Source organism: Phyllostomus discolor, chromosome 12, assembly GCF_004126475.2.
Source record: "Phyllostomus discolor isolate MPI-MPIP mPhyDis1 chromosome 12, mPhyDis1.pri.v3, whole genome shotgun sequence".
Classification (NCBI taxonomy): Eukaryota; Metazoa; Chordata; class Mammalia; order Chiroptera; family Phyllostomidae; genus Phyllostomus; species Phyllostomus discolor.
In genome coordinates, this window is record NC_040914.2 from 68,225,370 (window position 1) to 68,248,381 (window position 23,012).

The following is a 23,012-nucleotide window of genomic DNA, read 5'->3' on the forward strand; positions in this document are numbered from 1 at the left end:
TGTAAGTACAGTGGAAGACAATGAAGGAAAGTGAGGGGTAAGGAGGGATGGTGCGGACTCCTTCAGATTGGGTGGTTGGCAGAGACCCCTCTAAAGCTGTGACATTGGATTGGAGACCTGGATGAAGTGAAGGAGTAAGCTGTGCCAGTGTCAGGGGAGATCGTTTTTAAGCAATGGGAGCAGCATGTGCAAAGGCACAGAGGTAGCAACATGCCTGGGGGACTCAAGGCTCAGCAGGGGGGCCAGTGTGGCTGGAGCCAAATGGAAGGGGAGGAGGTTGCAGAGAGGCGCCAGGGGGGTCACGTGGGGCCTCAGAGACCATGGTGCAGAAGACATTAGAGGGTCTGAGCCAAGTATGACACAGTCTGATTCATTGTTTTTTACACGGTCACTAGGCTTTGGCGTGAAGTGTAGACCGCATCCATTTATTCAATTGTCGTTTATTTACATTTTCATGAGGTACACCACCGTCACAGGTACTGGGGCCCACTGCTAAGGAAAAACACATGTTCCCACAGTCACTGTAGAACTTTGCAGCTTACAGTGGAGGACAGATTTAATCAAAGAAATGTAAACCTCAGTGGAAATGTGACGTAACAGTGCATGGTGCTCTGAAGAACGCGGTGCTCCGAAAGGGAGACTAATGCCAGGGAGGTGGGGGCATCCGTGTCCCCAGGGAAGAGGTAATTGAGCTGAGATCTCAAGAAAGACTAGGGAGCAGGTGGGAGAAGGGGACAGTCATGCCAGGCAGAGGAATGGGAGGCGGAGGGGAAGGGGGTGGGGAGAGGACGGCCCTGTGCCTGGGAGCAGAGCGTGGAAGGGGTTGGGGCGTCCTTGCCAAGACTGTCTTCATTTTCTGAGCACCGTGGGGGGTTTCTTGCCGTGTGGAGAAGCAGACCGTGGCTTGTGGAAGAGAATGTCTGGGGTGCCGGACTGAAGCTTTACGGAAGTCAGGAAAAGGAAGATTTGTTTCTGCTTTTTCAAGCAGAATTTAAAATTCATTCTGTTTCAAATGAGCCCGTGCCTTAGTCTCCCTGGATTCATTATTTGGGGTTAAATTAAGAATACAAAACAGGGTCCATTTTTTCCTGATTATCTTAGTTCTTTCTAACTCCCAAGTTAGAAAAAGTAATAGCCTCTACTAGGTGGGATAGTAGTAATGTTTAGAACTGTATAAAGAGACAAAGTGGTAACATATCATCACTTATGGTTTGTATCTTCACACCAAATGGGAAGGCCTTAAATAAAAAGTGACAGTCCCTCTCAGTCCTTCTCTTGGAGGGTAAGTATTATTAATTTTTCTTGTGTATTCTTCCAGAAACAGTTTGTGTGTACTTGCAAAAATACACACAAAATATACTTGGATTTTTTTTAACTTAGTACTCCAGCTCTCATCTTCCTCATCATGATCTACCCCCTTGTTCTTAACTGCTGTACCAGAGTCCCTCGTGTGCTTGTGCTGCGATTTGTTTAACCAGCCCCCCTTCTGGAGAGCATTTGGGTTGTTTTCATTGTTTTGCGATTCCAAGTGATACATACCCTCTGGAAGTTCAGGCTCTCTCGCACTTTCATTCAAAATCGGGCCTCGGCTGCGGTGCAGTGGGTGTTCTCCATACACACCTTTGTGAGGACACCACAGGGCGGAAGCTGAGCAGCGGGCCCATTGACTTGGAAGCAGATGGTTTTCAGTTTTGGTAGCAGCTTCCCGGTTGCGCACCCAGAGTCCCCAGTGTCGTGTGCCGCTGCCTCTCCACGCCAGCAGTGCAGAGGAGCGCCCAGCACCGGACAGGGTCAGACTTGTAAAACTTTGCCCATCGATGTTATGTTTAAAGCAGAAAAACCAAATTCCAGTGGCCCGTGTGATACTGCAATAACCATATTATCCAATAATATTCATGTTTAAACTAGTCTTGGAAGATAATGCTAAGCCATAGTTATTTATGCATTCTAAAAATTGTCTTCCTTTTCCCTTACATACGAGAATGGAGTCATCTTGGATTTATCCCATTATAACTATCGTTTGATGCCTAGAGACCGAAATTCCTGGATTTGCCCTAACCAACTGTGGGACTTTGGGAAATCTTTCAATCTATTTGGTGCTTCAGTTTCTTTGTTTCTAATGGAGAAGGTTGGATGGGACGATCTCAAAGACCCACCATGTAGTTTTCCTTCTTGCATTTTAAGCCATACCTGGGTACCTGGGAATAGATGACAGGGTTTATCAGTGCATAGTTTCACTATCTATAGTAACTCGGGGTTGACCAGCAAAACAGCACTCCCAGAAGAAAAATTGCCCCAAAATTTCACTGTCAGGCATGTGAGCAAAGGAAATGGGAACGAAAACAAAAGTAGTGCTCACATGTGTTTCAAACATTATAGCACATTTCATAGGCTGTAGACGGAAGAAACTCAACCCTTTTACCATCTCTCTCATCTGGTCACTTGTTCCCTGGGAATCCCATTGTACCGTGTTCCCCGTTCCCCGGGGTTGTGGTACGGAAGGTCAAAGTCAGCACCAAAGGTTGTCATTGCCGTTGCATATCATTCATTGCACAATTAATACAGTGCTGAGTGTGGGAGAACTTCCCTGGGCAATCTATTTGTTGAGCTGGGGTTTCAGGCTCTCCCCCCACTTCCCCACCCTTGATACGAGCTGGTCCCGTTCCCTCAGGCCCTTCCTTACCTCATTTCTGCGAAGGGATTTCATCTGTTACATCATTAAGTACCACCTTCTTGTGTTTCTCAAGGTCAGCGTGATCTACTCCAGTTTTCCCAGCTGCTAGCCAGCTCGAGCATGTTTGCACTGTATCGGGGATGACTCCTATAACAGTATCAGAACTGGGAAGGTACTGCAACATATTGGTACCTCCCAGGAGATTCTCGAAATGAGCCAAAGGTTTTTGTTGCAGCAAAAGCTCATTCAGAAGTCTTTAGGCCTTTGGCTCAGTGTTGGCTTGCACGTGCCGAGGCTCTGTGGGCAACCTCAGCTCAGCTCCGGAGGTAGCATTCACGCTTCTTTCCCCAACTTGTTCTTCCCTGCCTGGCCTCTCCCTGACTTCACTTTGCAGACCCAGACTTTCTCTGTTCCAGAATACTCGTGTCTGCCTCCAAGGCAGTGGAATGCTACTCTTACACCCTCCTTGGGGCACCCAGGAACCACCATTTACAGGGTGGGGCAAAGTAGGTTTACAGTTGTGAGTAAGCCAAACACAGAGTTTATTCGATTTCCTTAGGCACAACTGTAAACCTACTCTTGCCCCACCCTCTATTGTGTCTCTGTCTGTGCAGTGTCCTGGGCAAGGCCCTCTCTGTCCTTATTCAGGAGGATGCAAAAGCCTGGTTTTCTCCATTTTGCTGCTGGAAGAGGGGCTCACAAAGGTGAAGAGACTTGCCCAGAGTCACACACTGGGGAACACAGCTCCTGGCACATCCATCTGTCCTCCAGACCCGAAGTCCCCCTACTCCACCCACAGCCTGGTTTTCTGCCCCAGCCAGCATCAAGCGTATTCACGACCTTTCAAGCTTTGCTTTCAAAATTGTTAGGTCACAGGTGGTAGACACAAGGCCCATGGGCCAAATTCACCCCCCCCACCCCCACCTTGTTTTATCTGGCCCAGCACCTTGTTTCTACCCAGCGGCAGCCCCGAGCTCCTTGCCCCTAGTTGAGGAGTGGTTACATGTATAGTCCTAAAATTACATTTGGCCCTTTGAAGGCAACTGTGAGGCTGATGTGGCCCCCAGTGAAAATGAATATGATACCCCTGTGTTAGGTGCTATTTGAGTGGTTGAGTTCAAGCTTAATTCTATTTCTCAGGTAAAGCTACTCTGACCTACCTTCTTGTCCCAAGCATTTCCTTTGCATTGAAAACATCCTTTACAGAGTTCTCAAGCGACTTTCAGGGCAATCCAGCTATTTAGTAAAATGTAACTCAAATGAAAACACATTTCATATGGAATTACATTAAGAGCCTATATATAATTACTGCTACTAATAATGATTTCGTGGGAAAATGTGCTCCTGCTGAGATGCTTTACATGCTCCAAAGTTACAGATAAGAGAAGAAGTGAAAACAATTAAAACTGGATAACATGGACGGACACTGCAGAAGTAAACCACCCCCTCTGAAAAGGCCAATCCATTGGCCATAATTAAAAAAGGAGGGAGGGTGGGTCCATCAGCTCCCAATCATATTTCAGCAAAGCGTCTTGGAAATGGGGTCCCTGCCTGTGCCGTCAGGCAGTCCACCATCTGAGGATGTGGTCCACCTCACTCCCGTCCCTAAGTGGATTACAGACTGCCTCTAAGGCAAGTACCTGATATTTTTCTCATTATTCCAAGGAGCCCATAAGGCTGGCAGAGCAGGAAATTTGCAGTTTATCTTCCTGTTTTCAGGATGGAGTGGATTCTCTTTTACTTAGCAGCACTGTCTGTATGTGAGGGTATCACTAAATTCTCTAAGTGCAGGGCACTGATAGGTGTGGCGGAATCCCTGCAGTGCTGTGGTTCTTACTGTCCTTTCCTCAATTAGTATTTATCGGAATGGGGCTTTATTGTCGTTTTCATGGATGTCTGGCACGTCCCACACTCCACACTTCTGAGGGGCACTGTATAGAAAGAACGATAGCTGACAAGGTGTCAAAATGCACTTTATAAACAGTCACAGCAAAACCTCACGTCCGAACGTAGGGCTCTTGAAAGGTCTAAGTGGGACTTTCACTTCCCCCTTCCTGTCACCTTGTTATAGTTTCGAAACTTTAGATTCCTAAAGCCTGGGGGCTAAAACTGCTGGTCCTGGGAAGGAGTGAGGTTGAACAGAGTGGGGGCAGATGAGCCTGAGGTCCCCTACACACCTACCAGTTGCATGAATGAGGAAAGAGTGGTGATGGAGGAGGCACCAAACAAGAGGGAGGGGTTGTTTCAAGTGCCCAGCCTGCCTCACTGTGCCAGGCCCTTACTACATCTGTTCACCATGTAAAGGGTGAGACAGGAAGTGTAGAGAGCTCACCGATGTGGCTGCCCACGTATGAAATGTGGGGTCCAGCGACTGTTCTGAAGCTCTAGCATCGCCTGGGGACTGAGATAACCAATGAGTTTGGCGGAAGTGGGCTGCTATGGCAAGAGGGGCTGATGGCCCTGCCTTGGAATTCTTATGAGACCCACTCCCCCCAGAGTGCACCTTGGACCCATACTTCTACCAGCAGGGAGAAGTGATCCAAGTATGTTGAGTTTGGTGGGAAGGTTTGGTCCCCGAGAAAGACTCAGAGCCCAGTCTTTTCAGACCTGTCTTGTTGGCCCAGACCTCAAGTCATCCTAGAGACTGGTTAGGGTGACATACCTTAAGCCAGGGCTGTGCAACAGAGATTCAGCTCAGCTGTTCTTGTTTTCTCATGGGCCCCTAACTGAGAGTTCCAAGAGCTGTGGAGAAGGCAGGCTGGGTAGTCTTCAAGATGCCCCCTGGGCAGATGTCCCCTGTAGGGGGCAGATGTCCCTTGTGGTGGGCAAATCCTCTTCACTTGAAACAAATGCTATAAAATGTGCTGCATTGTAATGGTAAAGATTAGAAGCAGATCAAGCCATGACCTTGGGCAAGTTTCTTAACTTCTCTAAATCTTGGTTACTACACCTGTAAAATCCAAATGCTAGTATCTATGCCAAAGATACAGGTGACTCTGAGTACTACATGCATTGGCTGTATGTGTGTTTAACACATTGCGGGGAATAGATTAAGTGTTTAATTAAATGTTAGCTGCTGCTATTCATAACAACAACAACAACAATAATAATTTCTTATTTATACATGAGAGAGATGCTTACTTTTCTTAACCCTCCAAGAAGTTGCAAGAGGAGCTGGCTGTAGGGAGGATGGTCATCAGCATGATTCCAGTGGAGTCTCGATGAATTATTTTTCTGTCTTCATCTGTCTGGACTCCTACATTTTAATAGATGTGTATTTAGTTTGTTGATTAGTATTTTCCAGTGGAGCTCATATTAGCACTCAACTGTCATTTGAAAAGCCATCTTAATTATTTATGTGATTGCTTTTTCTTTTGTATTTACAAAGAAATACACTTTGCATATATTTAAGGAAGATGATTAAGGGATCAGTCATCAGGAACAGCAAGCAACGGTTTCTATCAAAATGGTTATTGAGGAAGCAGGGAGATGAGGGGGGAAAGGAAAGATTTATTAGTCGGAGGTAATGGAATGTTCGCGTGTTGGGGAGAGCACATGCTCTGTTGATTGTAGTCCCATAGTTTGATGCTGGAGAGACTGAAGCGTTGTAATTATTCTAGTTGTCAATACGGTTCATACCGGGTTTATTTATCTTGTTGGAGTGAAGGCATGTGGAAAGCTGACAGTATTATGTCATATTGCAGCTTCATTTAACATTGGGAATACTGATTTTAATATTATTTTCAGCTATGGAATACGTAGGTACTAACCAGCGTATTAAGCATGTGGGTTCAACATTTTGCCGTGCTTTTAATAAGTACGAACACCCTGTGTTTTCATGACATGGTACTAAGGGGTGATGGGCCAGGATGTTGAGTAATGAATTGCTTGCACTTTTAGGAACAACTGGTGAAATCCAGCTAATTTTAGGCTCCATCAAATCTACTCAGTGACTTTATGGTGGTATAGCTTTGACTTTTGCAGGAATTTCCCCGATCTCCTTTGATAATAAGAGCTTAGATCTTATAATTTGCCTTTCTAGATCAAAGGCCAAAGTCGAGATGCCTTCTTTTACGTGATGTGTGCGTGTGTTGGAGGAGTCATGCAGCACGCATTGTGGGCACTTTGCACGCCTCAGGCCTGTCTGAGCAGCAGACCTATCTTGGAAAAGATGATCACTGTTCAACACATCACAAGTTATAGAGCCCATCCTCATTGTTTTCAATGATCTTCAGCTGAACAAAAATATAAAAGCTATTAATATTATTAATAGTTACAGATTATTGGAAAAAGTTCATCCTAAATCAGCTGCTAGATCTGTTCCTCATTTCTTTGCTTTAAAAATTGTTTTTATGTTTAGTATTGGATTTTCAATAAATAAAGTATGGTACCAACAAGTCTGTGAGCCAGCAAGAGCTGTATAAACCACTTGCTTAAATCAATGTGCGAATGCATACAGACAGACAAAGGTAAAGATACACTTCTCCAGTTCTCCCTCAGGACATTTTTGTTTGCAAAGTGTCATATTGTTATGGTCTGCTGTGGGTGGGGGTTGGGTATTCATAGTTGTCTCTGTACTAGGTACTGTGCTGAGCATTTAGCAGTGAGATAGTTATGTTACGTGTTTGTTAAACCCATTTTGTATATAAAGCATTGGGAGCTAGAAGAAGGGAAGAGGCATGCCTGAGCTCACACAACTCACGGCGATGTGGTCGATCCAGCCCACGAAGCCATGGTTTTCCAGCCCCAAAGCCATCTTGTTACTCAACCCAAAATTCCTGGTGCATGTGGTCAGAAGACTGACCTCTCAGTTTCATGGACTTATCCCAGTATTCTATTTGGAGAGGTTTGCGTGTTTATGCATGAATGTTTCTCTGTTCATGATACGAGGATACCTGTGGTTCCCTGGGAAAGAGAGCTTCACAGGTGGCTTTTTGTAACCTGACGGAGCTGATGCAACTCACCAAAGGAGGCTCTCTTCTCCCCAGACTTCCATTTCAACTGGTGCGTAGTGTACTTACTGCCTTACTTACGTTGGCTCTTTGACCTTTCTTGTCACAGGCCCAGGAAAGATTCTTTATCAGATAAATTATTCATCCTCCTTGTAGACATAATTGGTTGCTAAAATATTCTGAGTTTTCTTGTCTCCAGAATGCCTAAAACGAGTGCTTAGTACTTACCCTCTAAGTTTTCCATTTTATTTCTCATTGCGAAAATTGTGCCTTGACCTAATCTTGAGTGTTATTCACTGGTCTTTGATCACCATCCCTGTGTGTTCGCTCTTTTTTTTTTTTTTTGTTCTGGCCACTGTTCTCAGTCTTGAACAGTACCTTTCAAGCTCTATATTCACTGTAACCTTTGTATAACGAGGGCTGTGATTAACCGCAGAGTTTGAGAGAGTGAAAGTCAAGCCTAGGTGGCCGGCTCCAAACATCACTCCCAATCATGTGAAACCCAAAGCAGATCCATCCTTTCATTACTGTGGGGTCCCCTGAGTTCTTATTAAGCAATTTTGACGTAGTTTGAAGAGACGGATTTCATCTTCAGATGGTATTCAGCCAATGGCTGCAAGACCTGCTTCTGGCCACTAGGCATTTAGGCTCTGTTATTTAAAAGGGAAAATATGCTAGAGGCTGTTTTTCATATTTATTATGGGGCATTTACAGAGAATCTCACACGTAGCAGGTGTTAGATTAAACAGAAGGGGAAACACTCTTTGTGCCAATAAAACCTCGTATGCGGGACAAGTACAGATACGGCTATGGTAAGGCAGCCTGTCTCAGAACCGGGCAACACACTGCAGTCGGTTAAGGTTTATTTTGAGCTCATGTTTAAAATAGATTGTTTTGTAATTTATAGGAAGGCAGCCCAGTGGTGTCGAAGCAGCGCAAGCTTTGGAGTCCTACAGACCTGGGATCGAGTTCTGATTCCAGCATGTGCTCCCTGGGTATCCCTGGGCAGAGTCGGGCATCTCTTTAAACCCTGATGTATTTGTCTGCAGAATGGTGCTAACAATGGCTCTCAGGGTCATGGTAAGGGTGAAGTGAAGTAAGACGTAGGCTCTTTGGTACAGAGGCTGGCCCGTAGTAAAGACTCAGAAAATGGCAGCTTCAGGGAGGGCTGCACTGTTCAGCACAGGTGGCTGAGGTAGGCTCTCAGGATCTTCCTGGAAAATGCTTCCTCCTCTTCTTCCTCCCCCTGCCCCTCCCTGGCCCTCCCCATCTTCTTCTTCTTCCTCTCGCCCCTCTTCCTCTTCCTTCTTCTTCTCCTTCAAATGATGAGAGTACTAGGAAGTAGCCAAGCCTCTTTGTATCTTCCCATCCATGTGGCAGTTAGTACTGAGATGAGCTGAGGTAGGAAGCAGGGGCTTCTCCCGTCACTACGGGGCAGAGAGGTGACTGTCCCTGCCCCCTGTGTCCATGCCCTGGTACACAGCTGGCTGGTCTTCGGCAGAGGCTGGATTAGTGCAGGAGAGAAGGGGAGCTGCCAGAACCAACTATCTGTCCCGAGGGGACTCACCTGGAGCCAGTCCCTGCCCCTTAGTAAACTGGCAGCAGATGTAGCTAGGTTTTGGAGACCCTGAAAAAAGGAAGCCTTTGAGGTGGCTGTGGGTGTTTTATAATCTGTCCCTGGACAGAGATCATGTGGCTTTGGCTTAAACTCGTCCAGTGATGGGTAAGCCCCTCCCTCCCGAGGCACCCCATCCTATTTCTGCACACCTCTTAATCAGAAAATCCTCCCTTGTACTGAAGTCAGAATCTTCCTCTAAATGCCTTCCACCCACCTGCCCTGGTTCTGCCCCCCACGTTCCACTGGACAACCTTCTCATCAGAACCCAGCTAATACATGTCTCACATTTCCTAAATAATGGCTCCAATGTTATTGAAGACATCGGGTTACTAAAAGGTGGCGGTGACGCTGGCCCTCTCATTTCTTTGCACCCTCTGTCCCTCTTTTATTAGCGGGGTTTGGGATGGGCATGGTAAGGTGTGGCGGCTGGGGAGAACTCCATCTGCTTTGGTGTCCTTCAGCAGGTGGCGGATTCGGAGCCCAGATCCGCTTTGCCTTCCCTGGAGTTAATGCATCCGTGTGAATGAAGAGCACAGTCTTCTTTCAAATGACTGAAGAGCATGGCATTCATTTACCCAGTCATTCTCAGATTCTAATTGTTCCAGCGACAGTGTGATCTGTACACTGGGTAGCTGGGAGAAACTTCAATGCATCTTTGTAATGGCTTTGTTGTTGTTTATTGAGAGGGACTAATTAACTTTGATTATTACACTAATATTATGGCACTTTGACAGCCCTTCAGATTTACGACTCTGGGAAAATAAACAAATGAAATGCAGGTGCTGGAGCAGAAAGAATAAGTTATTACTGAACTTTAATTACTTGGAATGTGTAGCCAGGAGAGAATTCGTTGATGAATTACAGGATGCTTAAAATCTACACCAAAGTATAAGTAATATGAAGACAAAAATGAGAAGAGGAGCAGGGAGGGTGCTGTTCTGAAGGCAGGGAAGGACAGGACACCTCTGCGGTGGTGTCAGTAGCATCCCATTGACGGATCCCTGTGGCTTCCAGTCCTGCAGCAGCGTACACAGACAGTGCTGCTGGAAGCCTGGCCCCTGCCCCCAGGGTCGGCATCACTGGAGAACTTGTTAGAGATGCAGATTCTTAGGCCCCACCCTAGACCTGCTGGGTCAGTCTCTGGGGTGGCGCCCAGCAGTCTGTGTTCAGCAATGTGTGTCTTGCAATCCCTCCACGAGATTCTGATACATACAAAAGTTGAGAAGTTCTGCCTTAAAATTCTCATGCTGTTTGACGTTTTTCTTTTATCAGGTCAGGTACAAATTTTTGTTTAATTACAAAATCAAATGTTCTCACAACCTAGTTTACCAACTAGCCCAAAAATTTTCAGATAATTTTTTAAAAAATGGTACAACTATTTATTAAACTTCAATTATGTGCTAGGTGTAGTAGGTGATATAAGACAGTTTAGAATCTTGTCATTACCCTTAAGGACTTTATATGTGAGGTGATAATTCTAAGTCATAGCTTGCCAGAAGCCGGCGAGCATGGTAAAAGTGGTACCCCTACGACTCATGAAAGATGCTTTCTTTCCCCATGAGCTTCAAGGCAGGATCCTTGAGGACGGAGGTGTTGGCAGGCCGTAGTCAGCCCCGGTGGTGAGGGCACATTCCCGTGGAAGGAAGGGCCTGAGCAGAGCGTGGGAGCATGTCCTGGAGGCCCATAGTCCGGTTTGGCTATAGTGTGCTGCAGAGGCTGGGAGCTGCCTTTCCAAGCCAGATTATTCAGGGCCTTGGGTTCCATTGTCTTAGGAGAGTGGGCTTCATTCTCTGAGTCCTGGCAGCCACTGAAGGATCTGAGTGGGGGTGGGGGGATGCAGTCCACACACAGTGATGTAGAAAGACGATGCTCAGGGTGAATTGGGGAAGGGGAGGGTGAAAGCCGGGAGACACTGTTAGCTGTTCAAGGGGCAGCTGTGAGCTGGAGTGGGTGAGAGGGATGCTGAGTCTGCTTGCTTGTTTCCTGACATTCAAGGAATAATTTTAAACCTATGGACTGAGTCCCAAAGTATAAAAATTATCATCCCTTCCAATGTTTCCTGCCCTGAGAACCTTTAAAAATAATGGAGGAAAACATTCTTCACTCTTAGAAACTCTGTGGAAACAGAAACATTTTATTTAACCATAGCCCCCTTACAGGAGCGGAGTGATCAGGCAATTTATTGTTCAAAGCAGGAAATATTGAGAGCTAAAGGAGGGCATGTGGACAATTATACTAGGAGAGCAGGCATAAACAAGGAGAAAGACCAGGAAGTCTGAGCAAGATACCTAGGAGCAGCTGTCCCGGGAACCCAGTGAGACTGCCCCTGAGTGGCTGGCCTGACCAGTCTCCACACAGAAGGGTCCTGCCTGGCTTCCGAGGGGGCAGGTTTGAGCCTCATGCTGGCCTCAGTCCCTTCAGCTCTGGGTTGTCTCCTGTCAGCACTTTTCCTATTCAGAGGCCGATGTTTTCATTCCCACCAAAGTTCTACCAGCCTCCAGCCCCAGATCGTCTCCGCTTCTCGGAGAGTGACAAGTGTAACTGTGACTCCAGATCTTTGTGGCCAAGCAGGCTGCTGAGTTTTTAATCCAGACCCTTCCATTCATACCATTTACCCCACCATCTGGAACCTTCTGGGTGCCCTTGTTACAACAACGGGTACTTGGGGAACAGGAATGCACTTCAGTGTCAGACCTAGCCAGACCCTTTCACTGGAAGCACACAGTGGTCATGCCTTCGGTTTGGGATGGCCCACGGCGTGCCTGGTCTACGAGCATGGACAACTGAGAGCTGGTTCCATGCATAATTTCAGCTCTTGCCTCGTCGACGCACGTTCTGGGGCACTTGGCAATGATGTCAGTGGTCATGGTCATGCTGCATACTTGAGCCACTGTAATGGCATCCTTGCAGGCCTTGAAGAAAAGCAGATATAATTCTACATTACTTTAAAGTATCTGCTGAAAGTAAAGTTCTTTTTAGTCATAAATGTAGGGCTCATTGGGTTTCGCAGAACTCCTTCGGCCCTAACTTTTAGGGGGTGTAGTACAGATGTGAGCCAACTAATGCAAGAATAATAAAATGATCCATTTAGGTATGAATTAGTGAGGCCATTTGTCCTTGTAGAGGAGTTGATGAATTAACAGATTACATTTAGGTATATGGTGGTTAGGAAGTGGTAGAATGTGAGGACTGGAAAGGACTTTCTGAGATCATCCTGTTTTACTCCCCCACTTGACAGAGAGAAAAACCGAGGCTCAGAGAGGGTCACTGATCTGTCAACTGTCACTGAGGCAATCATGCCTCATTTTGAGACAGATTATCATGCTGCCCATTGGCTTACTGTGAAAAAAATGTATGTGTGGGTGCGTATTTATTTATTTTAAAAAAGAGCAGAATTGCCCAAAAGGCAGGGATAGGAACACCCAACATGTAGTGCTCAGTTGGATGGTTTGTTTAATTCTCCTTATTTGTATGGCAGTGACGATGATGGCTACAATGGCAGCTAGCATTGTGTGCTAGTCCCTGTGCAAAACACTGTTGATGCACCAATTCAGTTGACCTTTAGGATAACCCTATGATGGAGCTAAACTTATGAATGCTATTTTCAGATGAAGATATTAGGCGCAGAGAAGTGTAGGACCTTGTCCAAGCTCACAGAGCATATAAGCAGCGGAGATTAAGTGCGATAGGAGGACAGAAGCCTGGTGTGTTGTATTCCTCTTGGTATTTCCCCAGTGCGAAGCATAGTCCCTGGCCAATAGGGAGCATTTAGTAAATAGTATTTGTTGAGTGAATGACTGAGGATTCATTCAACAAATAGCAAGGTTGACAGTTGTGCTTCAGGGGTTCTAATGAGGGTAGCAGTGTCCTGTCACTGTGGGAAGGGGCATTTGGTGGTTTGTTTTTGGGAACCAAGCCAGCAGAAGGGACAGATAACCAGCATGTTTTTCTGAAGTACTCAGCTCTGTAAGTTGATTTTCATGTTGAGGCTACTGAAGTTCCCCCAAATTCTTCAACTACCTTTTAGCTTGTTAAAGGAGTTGTTATTTGTGGGACCTTGGGTCAAGCATATCGCTTTCCCTTGTCTGAAAATTACTATTCCTATAATTTGAGAAATCTCAGGTAACCAGCTTCCCTAGCCATTCCGGGGAAGTGGGATTTTGCTGTATTGAGGAGTGGGCTCATAAATCAATGCGATTTCAAGGGACAGAAAATGGGTCACTTATGTAGAGAAATCAGCTCAAAAGGCAGAGCTCAAGAGCAGAGGGGACACATGCAAGGGCTAGTGGGTGAATCTGGGAGCTTGCTGGTCTTAGTCTGAGAGTGCGCGTGATCGAGAGAGATAAGGTGGATCACAGATCAGTAGCTGCTTTAGAAATGAAAAGACCTCAGATGAAGCTATGCTCTTGGAAGTGAATATAGAAACCTTTTCATTCCCATTACTTAGATTAGAAAACCAGCTTGGGCTGGCTTTGCTTCTAAGGGTCCCTCTTTTATTTTGGTTAATAAGTAATTGTCCTGAATTCTGTCAAGAGAAATATGCACTGAGAGGGGAAATGTGTGTGTGGGGAGGGCACATGCACAGAGATACATACACACACACAAATGAGAGATAGAGACCCAGAGGAGGGAGGGGGATCAAGGCACAAACAGACAGACGGGCAGAGAGAAAGAGAGGGAGTGGGGGTGGGGAAGGGGAAGAGAAAGAGGAAGAAGGGAGGCAGAGGGAGGGATGGAGGGGGAGATGAGAGGGAGGAAGACCTCTCTCAGGAGTGTTTTCATGGAGCTTTACAGTGCCGGCCTCTGCACCCTGGGCTTGATCACTGTTTTCAGCATTCTCTGATCATTTCTTGCTCAGAAAGGAGGAAATTAGAATTGTTGAGCTATGATTTGTTTTAATCAGAAAGAAATTGTCTAACATAAATCTCCTCATGAGTGCTGGAAAAGCCCTAAAGCGGCCAGGAAAAAAAATATCAATACTTTGCAAAGGAGGAATGATTGTTCCAATTCGTGGCTTAATTGACTTTAAGCCTTAATGAAACTCAGGCCAGAGCGGCAGCACGCTCTTCGCGGCTGGGATCAACAGTGAAACCCACCCTGGGCGAGGGGACATCAGGGTGGTTATTTGGTTCTTTGCTATTGGTGCAGTTTTCTAATTGAGTGGCACTACCTAATACCAGCGAGCATTTTTTTTTTCTATGAAGAGAGTACATTTTTTTCTAACACAGTAATTTATTTTAAATTACAGCTTTTTCTATTGGAAGCATTCATTTATGTTAGATTATCATTCCCCTAGTGAAATTTCACTGATGCTGTATAATTAAATATAGATTTTTTAAAAAAACACAGTATTTATAAGTGGACAAACTGGGGGTATAGAAAGACTTTATTTAAGAAGAGTAAGCAGCCCATCGGCTCAACATGCTGGCTGCCGGGCAGGGTTCATTCGGCATCAGCGAGCCCCTGTCCAGCTCCCGGCACCTTCTTGGGAAGGGATGCCCACACTTGCTCACTTCAGCAGTCTGAAAGGGCTGAGCTGTGACACGTGTTCTGTGGGTATTAGCAGCAGGCTGGGGATTTGGTCTGCCTGAGTCTGAATCCTGTTTCTGCCTCTCGTGAACCCAGTGACCTTCACTTCCTGTTGCCTCGGTTTCCTTGTCTGTAAAAGGGGGGTGATAATAGTAGCTGAACCATAAGGCTGTTGTGAAGATTAACGGAAGTCCTGCACACAAAGTGCCTGGAATGGTACCGGGGTGCTCAGTGTGTGCTGTACAGATGCCGGCAGTGGCAAAAATATCGTTTGGGTCCCAGCGTGGTCTTGTCCCTGCCTCCCTGTCCAGGTTCACCTCTGACCATTGTCTTCCTGGTTCCAACCACATACCAATCTCACTGCTGCCCCCAAACCTTTCACCCAGAATACTTCCCCTGCTTGGAAGGGCTCCGCCAAGCTCATCTACCTAACCACCCAAACCCTCTGTATCCCGCGAACTTCTGTTCACGGCTGTCTTTCCCAAAGCTTTCCTGGACTGCTCTTCCCTCTCCCCTGCCCACCTGCCCTCCCTTTCTGCAGCAAATAGTAAGCAACCCTTTTCTCCGAGTGAGGCTTTGGAGACGTGGCAGTGACTAAAAAATCAAAGGTTCCTGCCTCCATGGAGCTGATAGTCCCATTTTGATTTTTAAATATGCGTCTATCACGGCACCAATCCCATTATATATTGTTTGTCCATGGTGTCCTTACTTAATCAACAAACATTTATTGATACTATATGCCAGGTACCCCAGGAGACTCTGTGTATATGTGGATACATGGTATTGTCCTTGTACTTGATCTCAAGGAGTCTAGGTGTGGCAACAGACGTGTAAGTTAATAGTAGTAATAATAATAATAATAATAATAATACCAACACCTGCAAGGCCTGTGCAGATTGTGTTTGGTGGGGAGGATGAGCGCAAGACCTGGCTCACGGCCTGAGCTCAGGAGCTCAGGAGCAGCTGCAATGCCTGGTTCCTCATCACTTTTGGATTGTGTAGGACCAGTTGGTTAGAGGCACAGAGATTTTTTTCTTTGACTTCAACCTTCTAGTTAGCGGTTGCGAGCACAGACTTTGGAACTAGCCTGACGTTGGTTGAAATCCTGGCCCTGCCATCTCACAGCAGTGTGTGGACTCAGCCAGGTGCTCTTCCGTGTGCCTCTCTTGATCTGACTGTGGAAAAGGGGGTACTATAGAATGCTCCCTTGTAGAATGCTTGTCAGGATTAGAGATAACAGGGCCCAGCCTGTGGCCCGCGCTCAGTAATGCCTGCCAAGTGCCGCTCACTGCACTGAAAGCCTCCAGTGTTACCGTCCGTGCCGTGCATGTCTTGGCATGTCTCGGGCCCTCACCCATCAAGGAGCTCCAGCCTTCCCCTCTTCCCACCAGCAACCCTCCTGCCCACGATGGGCTGCCTCCTCGGAGCCAGACAGAGCCTCAGCTGGGTCAGTTCGCTTCACGCTCAAACAAAGGTTCCTTGCTGTCATGTTCGATTTTGTAGGATAGTGACAGTTTCCAGAAACCTCTGGTCCATGAGCCAATTTGGAGAAAATTGAATCATTCTCTGTGCCTCTCGGCTCACATCCTAAAAGGCTGCACAAACACTTTGGGCAGGCTTCAGCAACTTCACATCAAGGACTCCATCACCGCTCTGAAATGAAAACATCCCCCGTTGCTCCCTGCATGTGAAGTTGGAGTCTGTGCCTGGCACAGGCCTCGGCGGTAGCAATAACACTTCCTCCCACCACATCGTAAGGTCCTACGGAAGGCAGAAGCCACTTAACATGCTCAGTGCTTCTCCCTGTGAGGATAGGGGGAAAAAAAGGCACGAGCTGTCAGGATCCCAAATGTTCAGAGGCGCTTCCAGCTAGAGGTAGGATAGGTCTTTTGAAGTCTGCAGAGAAGTGGTTTCATATTTAAATTCATCGAGCCAGGCTGGGAGAGGCCTTAGTCTGATGTAGCCATTCCCTGCACGGTTTCTCGTCTTGTCGTGGAAACTGACTTCACAGCAACACGTCCATTCCCTCAGCAAGGACCCTTCTGTAGAAACAGTTGTGAATGCGGTAACTGGCCATGGCAAGGGTTTTATGATTTGTGGAGGATTTATACACAAGAGAAAATGGATAAGTGAAAAATATTAAACAGCCTAGCTGGCACCCACATAGATGAATCGTTGACATCTATTTTCTTCCCCCCTCGTACTATAAACATATGGCATGAATTTTCTGCTCTCATTACAGATGCTGAGAGAAGGCAAAGACAAATATTTATATTACATTCATGTTTTACAGGAAAAATACTGTTTGGTTTGTTTATACAGTTCCACTGTTACAGTTTTTATGGTTGGTAATGAAACCACTGTAAAACCAAGCCTGGGTTATATAGCAGCTGCGATAAGCCATAATATTCAGGGAGATGCCCTGGATGGAATAGTTGATGTCACACGTATGGAATCAACAACTGAATTATGGGTTAGGACAGGCTAAACTATGCTGTAATAACAAACAACCTCAGAATCTCTGGGGCTTAAAACCACAAAGGTTTATTTCTTGCTCTAACTACAGTTCCATCGTGAGCTGCTTAGAGGGCTCTGTTAGATGGGGACCTCTCTCCGCCACCCGGACCCACAGCAGCTGGCATGGCAGGACGTTGTGACAGAGGAAGAGAAGGCATGCTGGTTCCTGCACTGCCTCCGCCAGCGTGTGCTCACAAGTGACACCACCACATCTGCTCGTGTCCCACTGGCCAAAGCAGGCCCCCTGGCCACGTGGACCTCGCAGGGCCAGGAGGCCGCAGACCCACCATAAGCATAGATGGAGGCGGAGAACTGAAATATCGGAGAATGGCCCTAGAGCCTTTCTTTCTCACTCACTCCAAGGCTTTTTGTAGTTATTTAACTCGTATTCTATTTTTAATGCAACTTGGAATCGGGAGGGGCCTGGGAAGGCATCCCAGACCTACCCACCCACTCTGCCCAAACCCTTTAAAGTTGATGAGACTCTGTCCTCACTTTGTGAGGACCTGGATAGACAGGGTTCACCACGGTGCCCAGGAATGCTGCACAGTGCAGAGAAGTCTTCAAAGCCACACAACATTTTCAAGTTGAGCTGTGATTTTTGCTTTTTTGTTGGTTGGTTGGTTTGTTTGTTTAAAAAATAAGTTTACATCAGGAAGCTCATTAGTAGACTGCACTCCTTTTAGATATATTATCCTCAAGTGATGTACGTTGCCAGCGTGAAGTAAGCATAAAGTGCTGGACATTAGCATTCATCCAAAAGAAATGAAATGCAGTTACGAAAACAGTTCCAAGTGACTTCTAACAGTAACTTGTGGGTGGTGTCCAGAGCTGCGCTGTCCAGGGTGGCCATCCTGGCCACACGTGGCAAGGGAACACTTGAAAGGTGGCTACTCCAGACTGAACTGCTCTGGAAGTGGGAAATGAAACACCTGTTGGATATTCAAGGCTCACCATAAAAAATGTAAAATATTTTATTAATGTTTTTATATTGATTTCATGTTGCCATGACATTTTAGATATACCATGTTAAGTCAAATATTTTTTAAAAGTCATTTTACCAGTTTCTTTTTACCTTTTTATTTGTTTATTTATTTTTTTGACACAGCTACTAGGAAATTTAAATTACACGTGTGACATGCATTACTTCTTTTGAAAACCACTGATCTAAAGGGTAATTAAGCATCAGAGAGGAAAAGGTGCAATTTGGTGTCTTTCTCACAAATCCGTAATTGCTAGAACTCACAGTTTAACCTGACAGTTTGTATCCTTTGATTTGTTAGAATTTTCAACTTCCCATTAGTCTTTGTAAAAACTTTTTATTTTAAAATAACTCTGGACTGTCATAGAAGTTGCAAAGACCAGTGCAGGGAGTTCTGGGTAAGCTTGCCCTGGTGGTAACATCTCTGTATGAACAGAGCGCAGTGATCAAACCAAACCTGGGAAGTTGACCTCACTGCAATACTAATCACCTAGAAGGCAGGTTGTACTCATATTTCACCAGGTTTTACATCTACTCCTTTGTGTGTTTGTGTGTCATTCTAAAAAATGTCATCCCATATGCAGATTTGCGTAGCCATCACCGCCGCCTGAATATAGAACTATTTATTCTTCCATCACCACCCTATCCCCCCCAAAATTAACCCTTTACCTTTGTTTTAATTCTTTGTGTAGCTTCTTAAGGAGAGCTGCTACTGAGGATGAAACTCCTTGGCAATTTAGTAGCAACATTTTCATGTGCTTATCTGTTCTACACGTAGCACATGGCTGAGTGACGCCAGGCGTTGCGAGGGGCGCTGGGTGGACAGGAGCGGGAGAGCCTGCGGCAGGGATGCAGGGAGCTGGGAGGGCTGCAGACACGGTTGCCTGGAAACTGGGGCACGGCATAATAGAAGCTGGTGCCTCGACCTGCCGAAGAAAAGAAAACAGTACAGGATGTTTCTTCCAAGTCTCAGGCCCCAGTCTCTTGTCCTTCCTTTGCCTTGACGTCAGCAGAGGGAGAATGGCTCCGATCACATGGAAGATGATCACTTTTTCACTCACTCTGAAGAGAAAGGGGAATGCCATCCCTTCATTAGGTCTGCGTGTGGTCCACGTGAACCGGTGTTCTGTGACATGCTCAGCAGATCTCACTCCTAGATTTTTAGATTTTTTTCCCAAGGAGGAACCTCAGGAAGTATGTTTGGGAATTTTGGAAATACTTAGTACTTTCTTGGTGTGCGCTGGGAAACTTTTTAAACAAGTCTAACCAGGCCTTTGTTTCTGTGGCTGTTTAAAGCAGCCTTTCCTGATAATGGATTTTTGTGTCCCAGGATCTGTGTCCATTCCTTGCTGCTCAGGGGAAGGACAGTTCGTCATCCTTTCTAACGTGCCAGGGGGCCATGGAGAAGCACCTGTGTGTGTTCTCTCCAGGTCGCCCGCCCTAGGGACCCAGCCCTGTCGGGTCCGTCTCCGTCGTGGCCCTTACCACCTCACCATGTCCCTGTTAAACCCATTGCCTGGGTGCAGACCCGGTGTCCCTCAGTTTCAATAGTGTCACCAGTTCTTCAGGCCACATGTCAGTGTAGCAGGTTGTGCATTTTAATATTAATCCAGGACTGTGTTTGGCCTTTTCTCCCCCTGATGGATGGAACCTTATTTGCAATGCTTGTTTTTCACCTTAGGATCTGCTGTGACTTTGGAAATCTTAAAACAAACAAGCAGTAGCTTTAAATATAAAATCAGTGGCCATTTACGGTGCTATGTGATGATGGACAGGAAACCTAATTTCTTTAAGTCTCAGTTTCTTCCTGTATAGATTGAACAGACTAATGATGCTTATCGTATGATTTGTAGCATTGAGATTCAACCATTTGGTATTAGGTGTAGTGTGAGGCATGCAGATGACACTCAATAAGCTTGATTTTTCGTCCATATGGTTGCTGTGTAAATAATAAAAACAGATAAAGCCTCTAAGCAAAAGACCCTGTGCATATGGATACTCATGAATGAGGGCATTTCAGCTCCTTTCTCCCATGTATTGAATGAGTAAGTAGATGAATGAATGAATGAATGAATGAATTTGAATTCTTCAGTCTTAATTAGCTTTCTGCTTGGAGGTTGAAAGAAATTCTAAATAATTGTAATAAATCATATAGAACCAAATCAGAAAGCAAATAAAATGATTCGTAGAAACAAAGTAAAGTTTATTTCCCTTCTTTTTCCATTTTTTAAAAATCTAAGTCTTTATTTTTGTATGACATAAATGATCAGATTTAAATAGAGTCCTTGGTAGATGTGGGTGATTTTTAGGGATTTAAATGACCTGATGTGTGTTTCCCAGGCATTAAGACCTCCTAAGGCTTCCATTTCCATTAAGCATTATGGATGCATTCCAAGAATTTAATTAATATAACATCTCTTCATTCATTGTAATTCCTCACCAGGGTTATGAGAACTTGGGAGTGTTTAGTTTCTTATTCAGTTGATTAAAAGGTACTTTCCATGCTTTTTCCAACTAGCTATTTTTCAAGAAATTTAGCAGTTATCGATGAATATTAAATCAATCCAGCTGCAATGATCAAAGTGGTGAGAAGAGCTTTCATCTGAACATAGACTAGTCCACTTGCCTCCGTTGGGAAAAACAAAGTTTTAAGGGTACAGATTGGAGTAACAGGGTCATATCTGGAAAATCTCAGAATAGTCGAAGTATTATTTGGAAGTTTTAAGAAGCTAACATTAGAAGCATGTAACAGCAAGTTATACTTTTCGAGTGTGCACTAACGGGCCCAGGCTGAAAAGTCACTGGCTGAGATAAAGGTGTCAGTAGATCTGTGGATGTTAAAATCCCTAATGGGTGATGGAGAGTGGGGGTGGGGGGAGTGGGAAGGATTTGAAATCATTTAAGTGATTTTCCTTGGGACCACTGGAGAAAATGGGACCGACATGCGATGAAGTATGGCGCATCTTCTGTTTTGATTCCATGCTTGGCAAAACATCAAGATTAGATTAGATCCTGCTGAAACTTGGAAGGGGAGTGGGAAGGAGGAGTGTGGTGGAGAAGGAGAGCAGGGTGAGGGGGCAGGAAGAATCTCAAGCGGTAGGCAGGGGCGAGGTCATTACCAGAGTCCCTGACATTTCTTCAAGCTGGTGTGTGATCTGAGCTAAGGCAAAGAGGAAGCAGTGCATCTGCAGGATGGAGCTGCAAGAGGTGGGTGTGGGGCTGGGCCAAGCCAGAAACAGGAATGAGCTGGGGTTCTTAGGGCCAGGAATAGATAGACTTCAGAGGCAAGTTGTGACACATTAACGGGCAAGATCCTCAGGGCTGTGTTCACCTGTCCCAGGAGCCCCTGCCTCTGGTAGCCCAGCCCCCATGGCTTTGCCCTTCACCACTGCTTATTGGTACTCATTGACACTTTTGCTGTTCTGATGGCATAGCCCAGAGGCTACCCCTGTCTCTATCTTCTGTGTTGGTGCAAGTTCATGAGGGATGGGAAAGGCTATGGTGGCCCACTTGTTTATCTTCAGGGCCAGGTGAAGAGGGTTACAAGCAGAGCCATACACAGGGCATAGGAAATTGCCTTTAAATATATTTTTTGAGAAAAAAGAAGAGGTCAAGGAGGTAGTGGACAGCCAATGGCTGGTGTAATAACAGAAGCTAAACCCTTCTTACCTTTTTTCTGAAGCTCCCTTCCCACCCACATCTTCTCCATTGTGTCTGTGGTCTTGTCCAGCACCTCTTCCTGTCCCTTTTTTAACACCTGCATTCTGGGGACGTGAAAGTGAAGGTGTCATTAATCATTTGCACAAACCGGTCTGGGACAGTTGTGGCCCATCACACTCTGTTCAAGATGGTCGGTCCAAGAGGGCCCTTGGCATGAGCTGGACTGGTCAATGGAGAAGATGCTCTCTTATCAGCTGGACTGTGAGTTAGGGGGATGTTTGCATGGGCTTCTGGCAGCCCTGGTTCCTGCTGCCAGGAGCCAGAATAAGGAAGGTGAAGGTAAGCTGAAATGAAAGAGAGAGAGAGAGCAAAAGAATTCCTTTGGCCAACTTCACACCTGTCCTTGTCTTGTTATGGAACTGATAAACCCCACTTTGTGTGTGAGATAATGTTTGATGTGCCCGGTGACTCTTTGGCCAAGCCTAGTGCCTCTCCCCGCCACCCGCATGATGGCTGTAACTCATACCATTCTGGGCAGTTCTATTCTGCAAACATGCTGGGAGGAGGAGTCGGGCCCCACTTAGAGACCTGGCTCAGCTCTTGTATATTTTCAAGGGTGGCCTCGAGTCACACAGGTACTACAGGGAGAAACCATAGTGGTTCTGGGAGCCAGAATCACTGGGTCGGCTCCCAGCTCTGGTTCTAAGTGGATGTCCAACCTGAGTCAGGTAACTGATCTCTGACATGATGCAGCATAGAGCTGCGACATGACTGCTAATGAATGGGGAGTCCTGGACAGATTGCCGTCCTTGTCACAGGTCCCGTGTACTTCAGTTCCCTTTATTTTGTCCCCCCACCAAACACCATGGCTGGTGTTAATTTGGAGCCCAGGCCATCAGCAATCTGATAACCATATGGCTTGCTCAAGGGTCTTCACTTGAGTTGGAGCCTTTGGTCTTAAATGTCCATACACTACAGATGGAAACCAGCATTAAGGTTATCTGTCTCCTTTTTTACTCCCTTTTGAAGAGAAAACTATGGAATGCAATATATTTTACATGCTCCCCTCCCAACCTCTGT

At 45.9% G+C, this 23,012-nt stretch overlaps 1 protein-coding gene across 1 annotated transcript in view; it reads left to right on the forward strand.

Annotated features, from left to right (window-relative positions):
- The window catches only part of WWOX (WW domain containing oxidoreductase), an 899,405-nt gene that overhangs the window by 51,674 nt on the left and 824,719 nt on the right, over positions 1–23,012 (forward strand). The window lies entirely within an intron of this gene.